This window comes from Trachurus trachurus, assembly GCF_905171665.1.
Source record: "Trachurus trachurus genome assembly, chromosome: 14".
Taxonomy (NCBI): Eukaryota; Metazoa; Chordata; class Actinopteri; order Carangiformes; family Carangidae; genus Trachurus; species Trachurus trachurus.
The window spans coordinates 17,095,977-17,111,040 of NC_139903.1; positions in this window are offsets into that span (position 1 = coordinate 17,095,977).

Sequence of the window (15,064 nt, forward strand, 5' to 3'; positions counted from 1 at the left end):
AGGGGGATCAGACCATGGCCACAGCGATTCTCATTATGCCCTCATTTCAAGGTTTGGGAGCACAAAATTAACCACATGCACCAGCAATACTACTCTATTTGGTCTCTGTTTTCTAATTCATGAAAATCCTAAAGCTTGACCAACCATGTGTTTCACTGTCTTCGCTGTAGCATTAAATCACAACATGGCCTTATTGGTTGGCAAATCAGTGCAGCAAAAAAGAATGGTTGTATTTCATTTTTCAGGCTGGGTTTTGCACACATTGATCTACTTATACATAACAGTGTGCATCCTTCAAGACAACGTCCTGTCTGCCACCACAACAGCATGCACAATTGCGCTCACCTCTATAAACTGGAAAAGGTTACATTATGTGAAGAGCACCACCTCCTTTGAGCTGTGTGAATGAATGCTGGTGAGCCAGAAGGGGTTAATAAATATTTAACAGGGCATTTAGGCTCTTTTAACCAGTGGGGCGGCTCAGGTTCTTTGCACACTTTGTTCTTCTGTCAGTATTACTCTCTTTTTTTGTGTGTAAATGTGTGCCAAGAGGAGTGGGGCATGGAGACATGTGGACGCACGTGTGATTGCAGGTGTTTGTGCATGTGTGATGATGAATGTGTGTTTAGCGTACATAACAGGGGAGACTAATTATGTGGAAATGCTGCTCTTCACATTGAGCTTAAGAGGTCTGCATGATATCCAATCCCTCCACTCTTCCTGAACAACACTTCACAGGCCAAGATTGTATGATAACAACTATCTTAATGGTAACTGTTATTCAAGACATTTTTAAAGCCCCCTGTATTTTATCATATGAATATTATCATCATGTCTCTCCTTCACCTCTGCCATTTCAACAGCCTCTTCATAGTGTGTGTATGTGTGTGTGTGTGTGCAAGCGTTTGAAAGCGTCGTCCTGAATGAAGGATATAACTGCAGGGGTTTAACCCAGACCTATTATCATTCCCTAACACTTGGGTGGAATATTACAGTCACCTTCCATCCACCCATCCATCCATCACCTCACCTCATATCACTTCATATATATCTTACTGTGTTGCGTGGTAGGAAAATACATACAAACTTGACAATATAAAAACACAGTCACATTATTTTCCCTTTATTATACACTAATTAGATAAATAACCTTCATGAAATTCAATTAGTGCAGACTCGCAGTATACAGTTAACAACAATGACTGCAGCAGGCAACATCATCGGGCTGTCAGTAATAAACATCTTAAATGTGCAGATTCGCAGGTTCAGAGTTAGGTTCCCTTGAAAACTGGAAGCTACTTAATAGTTCAGTGACACAAATACCAAAGAAAAAAAAGGCAATTAAAAAATAAAACTGGCCAAAAGCAAATCTCCAGAAACTTCTATTTGTCCAAACAAACACATTTTGTGAGTAGCGATATTCTTACCAGAGATTATTCACATTGAAAACACACCTCTTATTGTATATATAGGGAACAATGACGGCCATTGTGTTTGTGTGTGTGTGTGTGTGTGTGTGTGTGTGTGTGTGTGTGTGTGTGTGTGTGTGTGTGTGTGTGTGTGTGTGTGTGTGTGTGTGTGTGTGTGTGTGTGTGTGTGTGTGTGTGTGTGTTTATTTATTATTATATATATTAAATCACAAATGGTGTTGGAGCAGCAGCTGTGTTTTGGTACCATGCACGTTGTGGTTTCTCACTTCAACATACAAGTGATATTCCACCACCATTGAAGCAGCAACCTAATTATGGGAGAAGACCTGTAGCTCAAAACTCCAACTGAAGTGACAGGAGGTGAAAATGTATCAGCATGACACCACTGTTACTTCTAGTGACAATTGCAATAAATACCACAATAGTTGGAGGCTGAGGTAGATACTCTACAGAGTCCCATTTCTTCTTGGAGTTATAAGGCATCATTCAGTGCAGACACATACATCTCATGTATTGTTCAGACTCTGTGCAATAACAACTTTGATGCATTCATAGCCATTATATTTAAACAGACATCAGCTTTTTGCTATCATTTCAACACTCGACTCGGTAAAGCTGAGTCAGAGACAACGCAGACGAGCAGACGCGATCAATTCTTTATTGATTTTATGGTACCGACTGTAATTGTCGGTCAGCCTGCCCACTAACCAGGGTTTTAGATCCAATCCCTGTTACCAGCAGATCTGACCTAGTTACTGAAAGCTCTGGTTGTGATACAGCATTCGCAGAGATGTGGAAACATAAAGGTTACATCATCTAGCTGCATTTAGCACCCACGCTGAAACAATTTTAACAGCAGAATAACATTTACATAAATCCTTTTGTTGTTGCAAATTCATAAGTGTCATTCGTGGAAGAAAGCTACACAATAAAACTTGCTTTTAAAGCATTTTAACAGATGGTAGGTGTCACCACAACCCCAGGAAATTGACCCTATACTCATAATTTCCCATACTTGTCTTGATAATACACAATTTTGGAGGAAAACTTGTGTGATCAAGCTTTTAAAAGGGACAACAAGGAGTTTTGGAAAAGCGAAGCGTTTTCACACTACATTTATGAGCCTCCGCGCGCACCGTAAAATTCTTTCGACCGGCGCAAGACGGACTCATGTTTTCATTCATCAAGAATTAAAGTCAGACGTTCAAAGAGGTTCACATACCGTCGTAGTTCCGACCATAAATGGCGATTCAGCTGCGTTATTCGCATGACTCGTTGCGAAACCAAAGGAAAAAACGCTGGTCGGCTCGACCAGCATCTCCGCCACCACTAATAATAACAAAATAACGATAGAGACAGAACGATATATTTATCGAAAATGGGCCCATTAACAAGTGTGGGTAGCGGAGATTCATCCACATTAACGTGAGACTTTTTTATAACCGAATAGAAACTCCTCGTTGTCCCTTTAAGTCTTATAATATATTGCATTTTGTCAAGATGAAGTTATGAACTTGTGCAACTTTAACATCAAACTTTGAATGTGCATTTGCTCTCAGTCTATATGGCATTGTTGGGGAACCATTTATGCAAAACTGACAATATGAAGTTTACTGGTCTGCTCCCTACTCCATGTACTGGTATGGCATAATAATTGCTAAATTGTAATTTGGACTGGAACAAAGAGGCACTTGCCAGTTAGCTGAGTATCCCCACAAATAATTGTGGGCGCAAGTGGGAAACTAAGATAAGGTTTGGTTTCCTCATCAAATTGTGATTTATAACAACTAATATTGTAATGTGTCCCAAACTTTATCCACATTTTTCGCCCTCTTGCAAAAAAAAAAAATCACAAAGCCACCTTCTTTTTCTTTGAAATTTCAATGTTTATCCATGCAAATATGTATGACAACGTGTGATCCATTATCTAAAGCTGCCTGTCCGTTTCCCCTTCCTCCCCCACACTTGGTTCTCTGGCACACTATAAAGAGCGTGATTTATGCCACATTATGTTTAATTTACCACTCTGTAGCTACCGAGATGAAAATATATAGTGAAAACCCAGTAATGTAATATCTATAATATCAATGCACTATACAATGCAAATATCAAGTCTTCATAATCTATTTATTGACATTTTTCTATTTAATTATTTCCAAGATAGGATGGAAAATGTTGGATCCTGTTGGATACCTGCTCTGATGTGATCGAACACCTATGTTTATAAAACCTTTTGTTGTAACTCCGCAGCATTTTTCTCCAGCTGTGGCTCAGGACAAGAGGGTCAGTGGTTCAATCTCCAGCTTCTCCAGTCCACATGACAAGTGTCCATGGGCAAGACAATGAACTCTATATTTTCCCTGATGAAGCACTCTGTATAGAACAAGACCTCTGAGAATGAGAGCTGCGGTGTAAAGCACATTGAGTGGTTTTAAAGGCAAGAAAAACGGTATATACTGTAAATACAGTCCATTTACCATTATAGCATTCAACATGGAAAAACAGGCACATGCTACACATTATAGGTAGTGTAGTCGAGCCATTGTTACAATTGAAAGGACAGTGAGAGAACTGTTAGGTGTCTATGATCTGTTGTAACACAAGATGATATGAGGCCATCTTCCCCGAGTCACTAACAACCACAGACAGTTTTCTTAAATACAGCAACTACTGTGATTATTTAGAGTGGTAGTGAAACAAAAGATGGTGGTGGAAATAACTTCAGAGTGGACCACGCCAACACAACAAACAAAACAAATGTAACTAAGGAGGTAGAGAAAAAAATATACGTTCCATCTTAAAGCAGCCTCATCATCAATACAGTATTTCTTTAGAAATAATGGGCTGTATTGAGGAGGCGTGGCTTGACCGCTATGGAGTAGGCTGTGTTCGACGCGAGCTCCCGTTAAACCTCTATTTTAACCGAAAAAAGTACAGTGTAATTCGTTTCATGCTACAGTAAACTACTCCTAAACTCAGTCGGACGGTGTAACAAATCCACGGCGACGTCCAGATGGAAACGAGGCTGAATAAATACAAGTATACTGGACCCCATGGACGCAATTTTGATTTTAGAAGTGGGGGGGACATATTTTAATAAAACCCAAACTCTTTCAGTTTCTTACAGTTTTCACCGATTTGCGCCGGCATTATTGGGCTTATGCGCTCTCTCTCCCCCTCTCTCTCTCTCTCTCTCTGTGTGTGTGTGTGTGTGTGTGTGATTGTGTGTGTGTGTGCGTGCGTGCGTGTTAATGTGTATCTCTGTGTGTACACGTGCGCAGGCTGCGCAGATGCACACTCACGTCCACACTTCACACACGCACGGTGCAGAAATTATTTTCCAGACTAGTTGTAGAAGAGGTGTAGCCACATTCAGGGGGGAAATATCAATATGATATCAAAAGAAAACGAAATTCGTTTTATAAAGCCAGTATTTAGGAGCAAACTAGTGTAAAAACAGAGTCGCTGTGCTCTTCATGTAAAGCGCCGACATGAGCGCATGCGGGGGGGGGGCAATCCTGCGTCGGTATGATGGGCAGCTCCACCTGACATATCAAACAAAGATCACTAAGGACTATGGATGTTGCCGTAAAAGAGAGAGAGAGAAAAAAAAGGTCGTTTATACGGTGGAAACCTGGCTTTACAGGCGGGGGCGGGGTTCCTACGGTATGCCCCCCCCGCCCCCCCTGCCTCGCGGAGGCTGCGGGGTGCAGCCTACTTCATGGCCCAGAGTAGCTGTTAAAAGACTACGACAAATGTAACACCTATACAGCTCTAATTAACGCTTTATTACAGTTCGTCCAATGAACGACTCATGGCGGTTATAGGTATATAGTGTGCAATGGCGGTGCTAGTGTTAATACAGTGTAACATTGTTTGTGGACGGTAAAAACAGCGGGGGACAAAAACGGCGTTTTGAAAAAGTGGGGGGGACATGTCCCCTGCGTCCCCCCCTAAAATTACGTCCGTGCTGGACCCTCCAACACAAGGCCCAACACCTCCTGGAACCAGAGTACTGCCAAAACCCCGGCTAAAGTGACTCCGCCCTCGCCTGCGCCCTCACCTGCACCCCCACCTGCCTCCGGAAAGATGAACGTTGAAAGTTTGAAGTCAGAAATCCTTCTTTCTTTGAAAGCGGATATTTCAACGGTGTTAAAGTCAGAACTGAAGAATGCCCTCGCTGATGATTTTGAAAACCTCAGGAGCGAGCTGAAGGCGGTGAAAACGGAGATAATGAACAACACCGCGGCGCTGAAGCACGAGATCGACCAGGCTAAAGTTAGCATCAAAGATGTGGAGGGGGGGCTATCTGCATGGTCGGATGAAGTGGTTAATTTGCAAGAAACTGTGAACGAGATGAAGACAGAAATCGCAGGGCTGAAAGCGAAGTGTGAGGATATGGAGGGGCGGTCGAGGAGATGCAACATAAGAATCATCGGCGTACCCGAGACACCCGACTCAAGCACAACAACCTCTGTATCAAAGCTGCTAACTGAGGTGCTACAGCTGGATAAAGAGCCACTGATCGATCGATCGCACCGGAGCCTTGGGCAGAAGAAGACGGGCGGAAAACCTCGAGCCATTGTTGCTAAGCTACATTACTACCAAGAGTGTGTCCAGATACTGCGGCGCGCCCGCAGCCAGGGCCCACTCAGCTTCAACGGGGATCCGATTACCATCTTCCCGGACTACACGGCAACTGTGGCTAAAGCTCGAGCTGCATTTACAGAGGTGAGGAAGCTACTTCGCGACCAAGAGGGAGTCCGGTACGGGATTCTGTTTCCAGCGCGACTCCGAATCACGTTCAGAGGAGACGACAGGGAGTTTACTGACCCGGACAAAGCTATGGCTTACGTCAAGAGAAGCATCCTTCCACCTGCGGAGGCTGGTGAATGACCGTGAGACTGAACTTCTCGGCTGATTACACATGCCTCTGTTGACATACGGACATGTTGAACACGTGTACCGCAGTGCCAGAAATTATCAGGTACAAATATAGTTATAACACAGTGTTTACATTTTCTACATATTGTTCGACAGCTTGAACTGTGGGTTCATAGGCCGACATATTATTTCATGCTCGGCTTAGTGTTACTAATGGTTCTGGTTTGATGCTTTAGCATAATTAAAATGAAAGACATGTTATTTCAGTTCCTGATTACTATTATGGGTAAATTTGGTCGACCACAGTGGTTTGTTTACATGGATGGCACAGTGTTAGTGGAAGTAAGGTTGTATAACCTTGCTAAACCACATGATTAGCCATATACTTTCTCTCACAAGAATCATAATCTAAGTTTACTTTGCATAGCTTAAAAAAAAAAAAAAGTACTACTTTGCACTTTACCATTTCTTATTTTCTTTATGTTTGAGGCTCGACGGGAGCCGCAGCGTTTAGCTTTTCTTTTAGCTTTTCGCCCAATCATAAGCACTTACTGTGTGGATTTTTTTTCCCGGGGTTGTTGTTATCACCTTGTTCGGGTGGGTGATAAGGGGTGGGTAACTACTGGGCCTATGTACGAACTGAACTTACTCCACCAGACTTTTATTTTTAGTTATGTTTGTTTTTGTGTTTTTGTGTCCTTGGGTTTCATATATGGTACTCATTTCTCTGTGTACACAATATGGCCAATATAAACAACACCAGAGGTCATGATGGTAGCCCTGCTAATTTCATAAGTTGGAATGTTAAATCACTCAATCACCCAGTGAAATTTAAAAAATATATTCTCACACTTAAAACAGCTCAGAGTAGATATTGCATTCCTACAAGAGACCCATATACGTTCTTGTGATAGTTCTCGTCTTGTTAGGGGATGGGCTGGTCAGGTGTATCAATCCAACTTCTGCTCAAAGGCTCGGGGTGTTGCAATTATGATAGGTAAGAATGTACAGTTCACGGCATCTCACGTACAGACTGACACTGCAGGGCGATATGTCATCGTGGTCGGAAAATTATTTTCACTCCCAGTTATTTTAGCCTGTGTTTATGCACCGAACTGGGATGACCCTACATTCTTTACAAATTTTTTTTCTCACTTACCAGATATGACTTCACATTATCTTATATTTGGCGGTGACATTAACTGTGCACTTTCTCCTCTCTTAGATAGGAGTGTTTCTAAGAGGGCATCCTTGTCGAAGTCAGCCAAATCTATTCAGCTCTTTCTGAAGTCCTACGGTGTAGCAGATGTGTGGCGGTTTCGCAACCCCACCTCCAGGTCATACTCTTACTACTCCCCGGTCCACAAGACGTATTCACGCATCGATTACTTTTTCTTGGATAAAAGAATTCTGCATCTTACAAAAGAATGTGACTACGGGGCTATGGTTATTTCGGATCATAGTCCCTTAATCATGAAAATATACATTCCCGATACACAATCATCATATCGTCCATGGCGGTTTAACCCCTTGCTTCTGTCAGATGATGAGTTCACTAAATTTATGTCATCTGAAATCAAAATGTTTCTTGACATCAATCAAACCCCAGGGATGTCATCATCTATTGTATGGGAGTCACTAAAGGCATATTTAAGAGGTCAAATTATTTCGTACTGTGCAAATAAGAAAAGAACTAGCACTGAGCGTATTAGAAAATTAATGGATGAGATATTAGAATTGGACAGGCTTCATAGCCATTCCCCATCGGCAGACATACTCAAAAGACGCTTGTCATTACAGACAGAGTTTGATCTCCTGTCCACCAGACAGGCAGAATACCTGATTTCCAAATCAAGACATGGTTATTATGAGCACGGGGAAAAATCTGGCCGAGCACTGGCTCACCAGCTGCGCCAAAGAACTGCTAAGCAAACCATCCCTGAAGTTAATGATGTATGTGGTACAAAATGCACTGACAATGACAAAATCAATTCCTGTTTCAAAAATTTCTACCAATTATTATATACTTCAGAAGTGCCCACCAATCCCTCTGTCCTAGAGGACTTTTTTAAATCCCTGAAAATGCCTTCTGTAAGTGTAGAACTCTCGGCTGAACTGGAAAGGGATTTCTCAGTTATGGAGATAATGTCGGCAATCGGTGCCATGCAAAGCGGCAAATCTCCTGGGCCAGATGGTTTCCCAACCGAATTTTTCAAAAAGTTTTCCAACCAGTTATCTCCCTTGTTATTGTTAGTGTTCGAAGAATCCTTAGTCACTAATTCCTTGCCCCTAACTATGCGTCAAGCAGTCATCTCTTTATTACTTAAAAAGGATAAAAACCCCCTCAATTGCAGTTCATATCGTCCTGTCTCGCTGCTGAATACAGACGCAAAGATTCTTGCAAAAATTTTGGCGCGTCGTCTTGAAAACATTGTACCCAGTATAATCTCATCTGACCAGACAGGATTTATAAAAAATCGCTATTCATTTTTTAATATCAGGCGTTTATTTAATATCCTTTATTGTCCCACTCCACCCGATCCTGGGAACATTGAGGCGATGCTTTCACTCGATGCTGAAAAAGCGTTTGATCGGGTGGAGTGGGACTATCTTTTCAAGACTCTGGAAACATTTAATTTCGGCCCTAAATTCATCTCCTGGATTAGAATCCTATACACGCTCCCGATGGCTGCAGTTCGCACCAATAATAATTTATCCACCTATTTTGAGCTGAAGCGGGGCACAAGACAGGGGTGCCCTCTGTCACCACTTTTGTTTGCTGTTGCACTTGAGCCGCTTGCATTAGCCCTGAGGCAGTGCCCCACCATCAAAGGGATACACCGGGCAGGTTTGGAGCATAAAGTCTCACTTTATGCCGATGACATGTTATTATTTATATCGGACCCCCTCTCAAGCCTTCCTGAATTATCGACTTTACTCACAAAGTTCGGAAAACTATCTGGCTATAAGGTCAACTTTGAGAAAAGTGAACTTATGCCTATCTCTTCTGTAGACAGATCATACCTTGGGACGACCCCCTTTAAATTTAGTCCCAACAAAATAAAATATTTAGGTATTTGGGTCACACGTAATCACAAGGATCTCTATAAGGCTAATTATCATCCCCTATTATGTAATCTTAAACAAGACCTGGAGCGTTGGGACCCTCTGCCTCTCTCCTTAGGGGGAAGGATCAACACGATTAAGATGAACGTTCTCCCTAAGTTTTTATATTTATTTCAATGTCTCCCTATTTTTCTAACAAAATCTTTTTTTTCCAAATTAAACAGTCATATTTCATCATTTATTTGGCATAAAAAGCAGCCCAGGATTAATAAAAATATATTACAGAGGCCTCGCACAATGGGAGGTATGGCACTTCCAAATTTTATGTATTATCACTGGGCTGCCAATATAAGAGCTTTGCTATACTGGTTGAGAGATGATGGCCTGGATGTTAATAGTACTGAATGGACAGGGCTGGAGAGGGCATCCATTGGTTCTTCCTCCCCAGCAGCTCTATTATGTTCCAAATTACCTTTGGATCAGCCTATCTCAGCATTCACTACTAATCCAGTTGTTATTCATTCAATTAAAACCTGGAACCAGTTTAGAAGGACCTTTAACCTCACTGATCTTTCACTTGCTACACCATTGATAAAAAATCATATGTTTGTCCCGTCAATGATGGATGAAGCTTTTAATGTCTGGGCAAGAAGTGGATTATGTACATTGTCTGATCTTTACATTGAAAATAATTTTGCTTCTTTTGCACAGCTGCAACAGAAATATGGCCTTAACAAATCACACTTCTACAGGTATTTGCAGCTTAGAGGTTTTGTGTCTTCCAACTCTGACTGTTTCCCACTGAGCCCTCCTGAATCTCTGCTTGAAACAATTTTGAAATCTAAAGTCAACATAAAAAAAATAATAGGCAGAATTTATACATTACTCAATACACATAACATGAACAGTCTGGACGGCCTTAGAATAAAGTGGGAAACCGACTTAGATCAAACGATTTCAGAGGAAACATGGCAAAAAATTATTCAGCGAATTTACTCTTCCTCTATATGCCTCAGACACACTGTGGTTCAATTCAAAATAGTCCACCGTCTTCATTGGACCAAAGATAGATTGTCTAGGATTAAGGCAGGTTTTGACCCTACATGTGATCGTTGCAGACAAGCTCCTGCTACACTACTGCACATGTTTTGGTCATGCCCTATGTTATACAGTTTTTGGCATTCTATCTTTGAGGCATTTTCCAGAATATGTGGGAAAACAGTGCACCCATCTCCTTTGATTTCACTATTTGGTGTGGCTCCGGTGGGTGCCGCTTTTTCTGGGAACCACCTAGGTATGATGGCCTTCTGCTCTTTGTTGGTTTTTTTTTTTTCTGTTTTTTTTTTTTATTATTTTTTTTTTTTTTCTTCTTCTTCATTTTCACTTCGTTATAGTCTTCTTTTTTATTCACCTAGTCTGTGTATGTGTCAATCTGGATGTATTGAAATTTTCTTGGGTTCCAGTACAAGTGGGTGGGGGGCACGGGAAGTTTGTTTGTTTGTACAGGAACTAATCTTGTTTGTTCCATGTGTGAATTGTATTTCTTGTATTTGTTATATTTGAAAAATAAAAAAGACCTTGATCAAAAAAGAAATAATGGGCTGTATCAATAGAATTGGTGCTCACAGAGATGTATCCACATATAATTATCCAGGGAGCTTTTTCACATTTTTTTCTACTTTTGTATTGGGTTTCCCATCTGCAGCTGAACTATTCTAGTTCCTTGTCATTGTCATTTTTGGCAGCAAAGATAAAAAATCAATAATCTTTACTCAACACCAAACAGAAGGCAGAAACGGCACTGGTGAACATTGTGGATCCTTAAGGAGCTTAAGGGAACTATTTCCAAGTTTTAGTACATAGCCAACGTTTGCATTAACAGATGTTAACCCACAAGAAAACTGGTCTACAAGAAACATGAGAAATCTTTTACAAACTTCATCCTCTTACTTGCCAAGAACTTTCTCCATCGGAAAGAAAATCCAGCATTAAGTCTTTTTTTTTTTACTTCTGTCTCTATTAACATGCTAACCTGCCAGACCATAGCGTTACTTTTCAACACCGAGTCACTGTAGCATCCAGCGTGCCCTAAAGAAATAGGGCTGAAATGACATGTTAAACCCATTAAACTCAGTGATGGCTGAAGCTAATGCTGTTTGTTTTTGTTTTGTTTTTATTATGGATCCCCATTAGTCCTCACCTTGGTAAGGACTATTCTCCCTGGGGTCCAGACACTCATATACGACAATCAAAACATAATACAATAACTTACAGAATTAGATAAATGACAAACAACAAAATAAAACAAAATAATAAGAATAAAAATATTTTACAAATACAAACCACTATGACTTTTCAAAACCTTAAAAAAATGTAAGTTCTTTACTAATAATGGCCTCTTTTATTTTCTTTTTGAATCTCCATTTATTTTCAATGTTGGTCATGTTTGGTGGGAGCCTATTCCAATATGTCACTGCTCTGTACATTACAGTTCTCCTAAGTGCCTCAGTTCTTGGTAGAGGCAGGGTGAAATGAGCACTCAATGCATGCCTTGTTGCATAGCCATGCCTTTCCTTAGTAGTTTGTAGCTGTAACACCAAATTATTAGGTTTTCCCACATGATAAATATTAAACAAAAATGTGACCAAACTATAAGCAAATCTTTGTTCTACTGTTATCCAAGACAGCGTTTGATGCATCCCCTCTACCCTACTCCTCCCCGAGCAACGGAGAGTGAGTCGTGCTGCTCTATTCTGTGTGATTTGGAGTTTTTGTAAGTCTTGTTTTGAGGCGCTAGACCATATTATTGGGCAGTAGTCAAGACATGACAATACTAAAGATTGCAATACCAGTTTAACTGCTGAACCTGACAAAAGATGAGCAGCCCTCCTTATCATTGAAATGGTTTTGCTCATTTTAGATACAACTCCATTAATATGTGTCGACCAAGAAAATGTTTCATCAATTATCACTACCAATAATTTGGCCTCTCTAACCTGTTCAATACTATTACCCTGTATAAATAGATGGAGTTCCGGATTGGATCTTAACATATATCTTGACCCAAACATTATACTCTTAGTTTTAGTAACATTCAGTTTAAGTCTATTCTCACTGACCCAATTAGATACTAGTAGTACCTCCTCTTGCAGTAGTTTGTTCACAGACACAACATTTTCTCCTGGGACATACAATGTAGTGTCATCGGCATAGATTTCCATGGCTGCTGTTGTAAGTACATGAGGTAAATCATTAACATAAATTGAGTACAGTAATGGGCCAAGGCAACTCCCCTGGGGGACACCACATTGCACAGTCACCATGTCTGAAATAGACCCATTAAATTGCACACATTGTTGCCTGTTACACAAATAGCTTTCCATTAACTTAATAGCACTAAACTCAAATTTATATGCCGATAGCTTCTTTATTAATAGTTTGTGGTCCAAGATATCAAATGCTGCACTAAAATCCAGGAGCACGGCACCAACCATTAACTTCCTATCGATATAGGGGGGATAGTTGGGGGATAAAGCGGCAGTCCGAGCGGCCCAAAATGACCTAAATCTGAAGATAACAGCAGCGCGCCATCAACATAAAGAACGGGCAGAGCAAAACCTGGCGGAATGCAATACTAAGAAACTTTGGGACTCAATTAGACATATGACGAACATGGACGCGAAAAAGAAACCTCTGTTTGCTCATAACGAAATTACCAGGGCAAATGAACTGAACAATTTTTATATGCGTTTTAATGTTGATAACAGTGCAGATTGTGCTGATGTTTTAGAATCTGTGATTTGTGATTTAAATGTGGATAGAATTGAAATTGATCTGGAAACAGTCATTAAAACTTTTAAAACTATTCAGACTAAAAAGGCAACAGGTCCAGACGGCCTGTCAGCTTTTATTTTGAAATCTTTTGCTGAGGAACTGTCCCCGGTCTGGGTGAAACTATTCCAGTTTTCCATGGACACTTATACAGTGCCAAGACTATGGAAAAAATCTATTATACTACCCATACCTAAAAAGGTCAGTCCCCAGGAGGACAATGATTACCGGCCGGTGGCCATCACCTCAAATGTTTTTAAATCATTAGAGAAGATCATGTTAGAGAAGCTTCGAACAGCTGTGCAACCAGCGCTTGATAAATATCAATTTGCCTACACCAAAAACCGCAGCACAAGTGATGCCATAGCGACTGTAATGCATCTTGTTCTGAAGCACCTAGAAAATCCAGCTGGATATGTTAGACTTCTTTTTGTTGATTTTAGTTCCGCTTTTAATCTCATTCAACCACCCATTCTTTTGAAGAAATTAGTTCAGCTAAATGTCAATCCTTTCTTAATTCGGTGGTACTATTCTTTTTTATCGAATAGGCCACAGCAGGTTAAGTTTAACTCAGTTCTGTCTGACCTGGCTGTATGCAGCACTGGTGCCCCCCAGGGGTGTGTTAGTTCACCTTTTCTGTTCACGTTGTATACCAACGACTGTGTCAGTTCTGAGCCAAATCAATTCACAATAAAATTTTCTGATGACACTGTCATACTTAGCCTGCTCACCAAACATACTAATTCGAGTGTTCATCAACTTGCGGTTGACAAGTTTGTCAACTGGTGTGATGCCCACTCGCTGCTCATTAATACAACTAAAACTGTTGAGATGTTGTTGGATCCTAGATCAATGGGAGACCAGAGCCCTGTGGCCGTCCATGGCCAGGACATTGTGCAGGTCAAAACATTCAGGTACCTTGGTGTCCATGTTGACAGCGATTTGAGCTGGGGCACACAGGTGGCCAATGTTTGTGCCAAAATTCACCAACGTCTCCATTTCCTACGTAGGCTCAGAGTATTTGGAGTTTGCAAAAATATTATGCTAATTTTTTATAGAGCAGCAATTGAGTCAATACTCCGCTATGGTATCACCAGCTGGTTTGGTAATCTAACTGTTAAATCGAGAGCTGAAATCTCAAGCCTTGTCAAAAATGCTGGCAAGATTATGGGTATAACACCCCCCCTAAATCCACAGGACCTTTTTGAGCAGGCGACGATCAGACAGGCAAATGCCATTTTAACAGATAGTTCTCATGTGCTGAATAGTGAATATACTCTCCTGAACTCTGGAAAGAGATATAGGCTTCCCTTGTGCAGGCACAATCGATACAAACATTCCTTTGTGCCTGTATCAACCAAGCTGCTCAACAGCAGGAAATGATTGCGATGTCTCATATGTATACGAACATAGGCTATGTGTATATGGAAATGAATGTATTATGAGTCAAACTATGGACATATGTGAGTGAATGGATTAATGTATGCTTGAGGTTATGTGATGCTGATATGAATGTATATTTATGATTCCAGTTAGAGTAGCGGTGTGGATGCATGTGAATGATGTTCACGTCGGCTTGCTGCATGTGCAGGATTGTCCAGTGGTCTGTTTTTACTCCACCAGTCTTTTAACTTGATGTTCTTTTTGTACTATATGTGTTTTTATGTATGCAACATGTTCCCTGTCTCCACGACAAATTTCTCCCTGGTGGAGACTAATAAACTAACCTAACCTAACCTAACCTAACCTATATTTTAAACAGTTGTCAATCATCGATGTTAGAGCCGTGCTCGTGGAATAGCCAGCTCTGTATGCATGTTGGGACTCCGTGTTGATGTTATTTACTTCGAGGT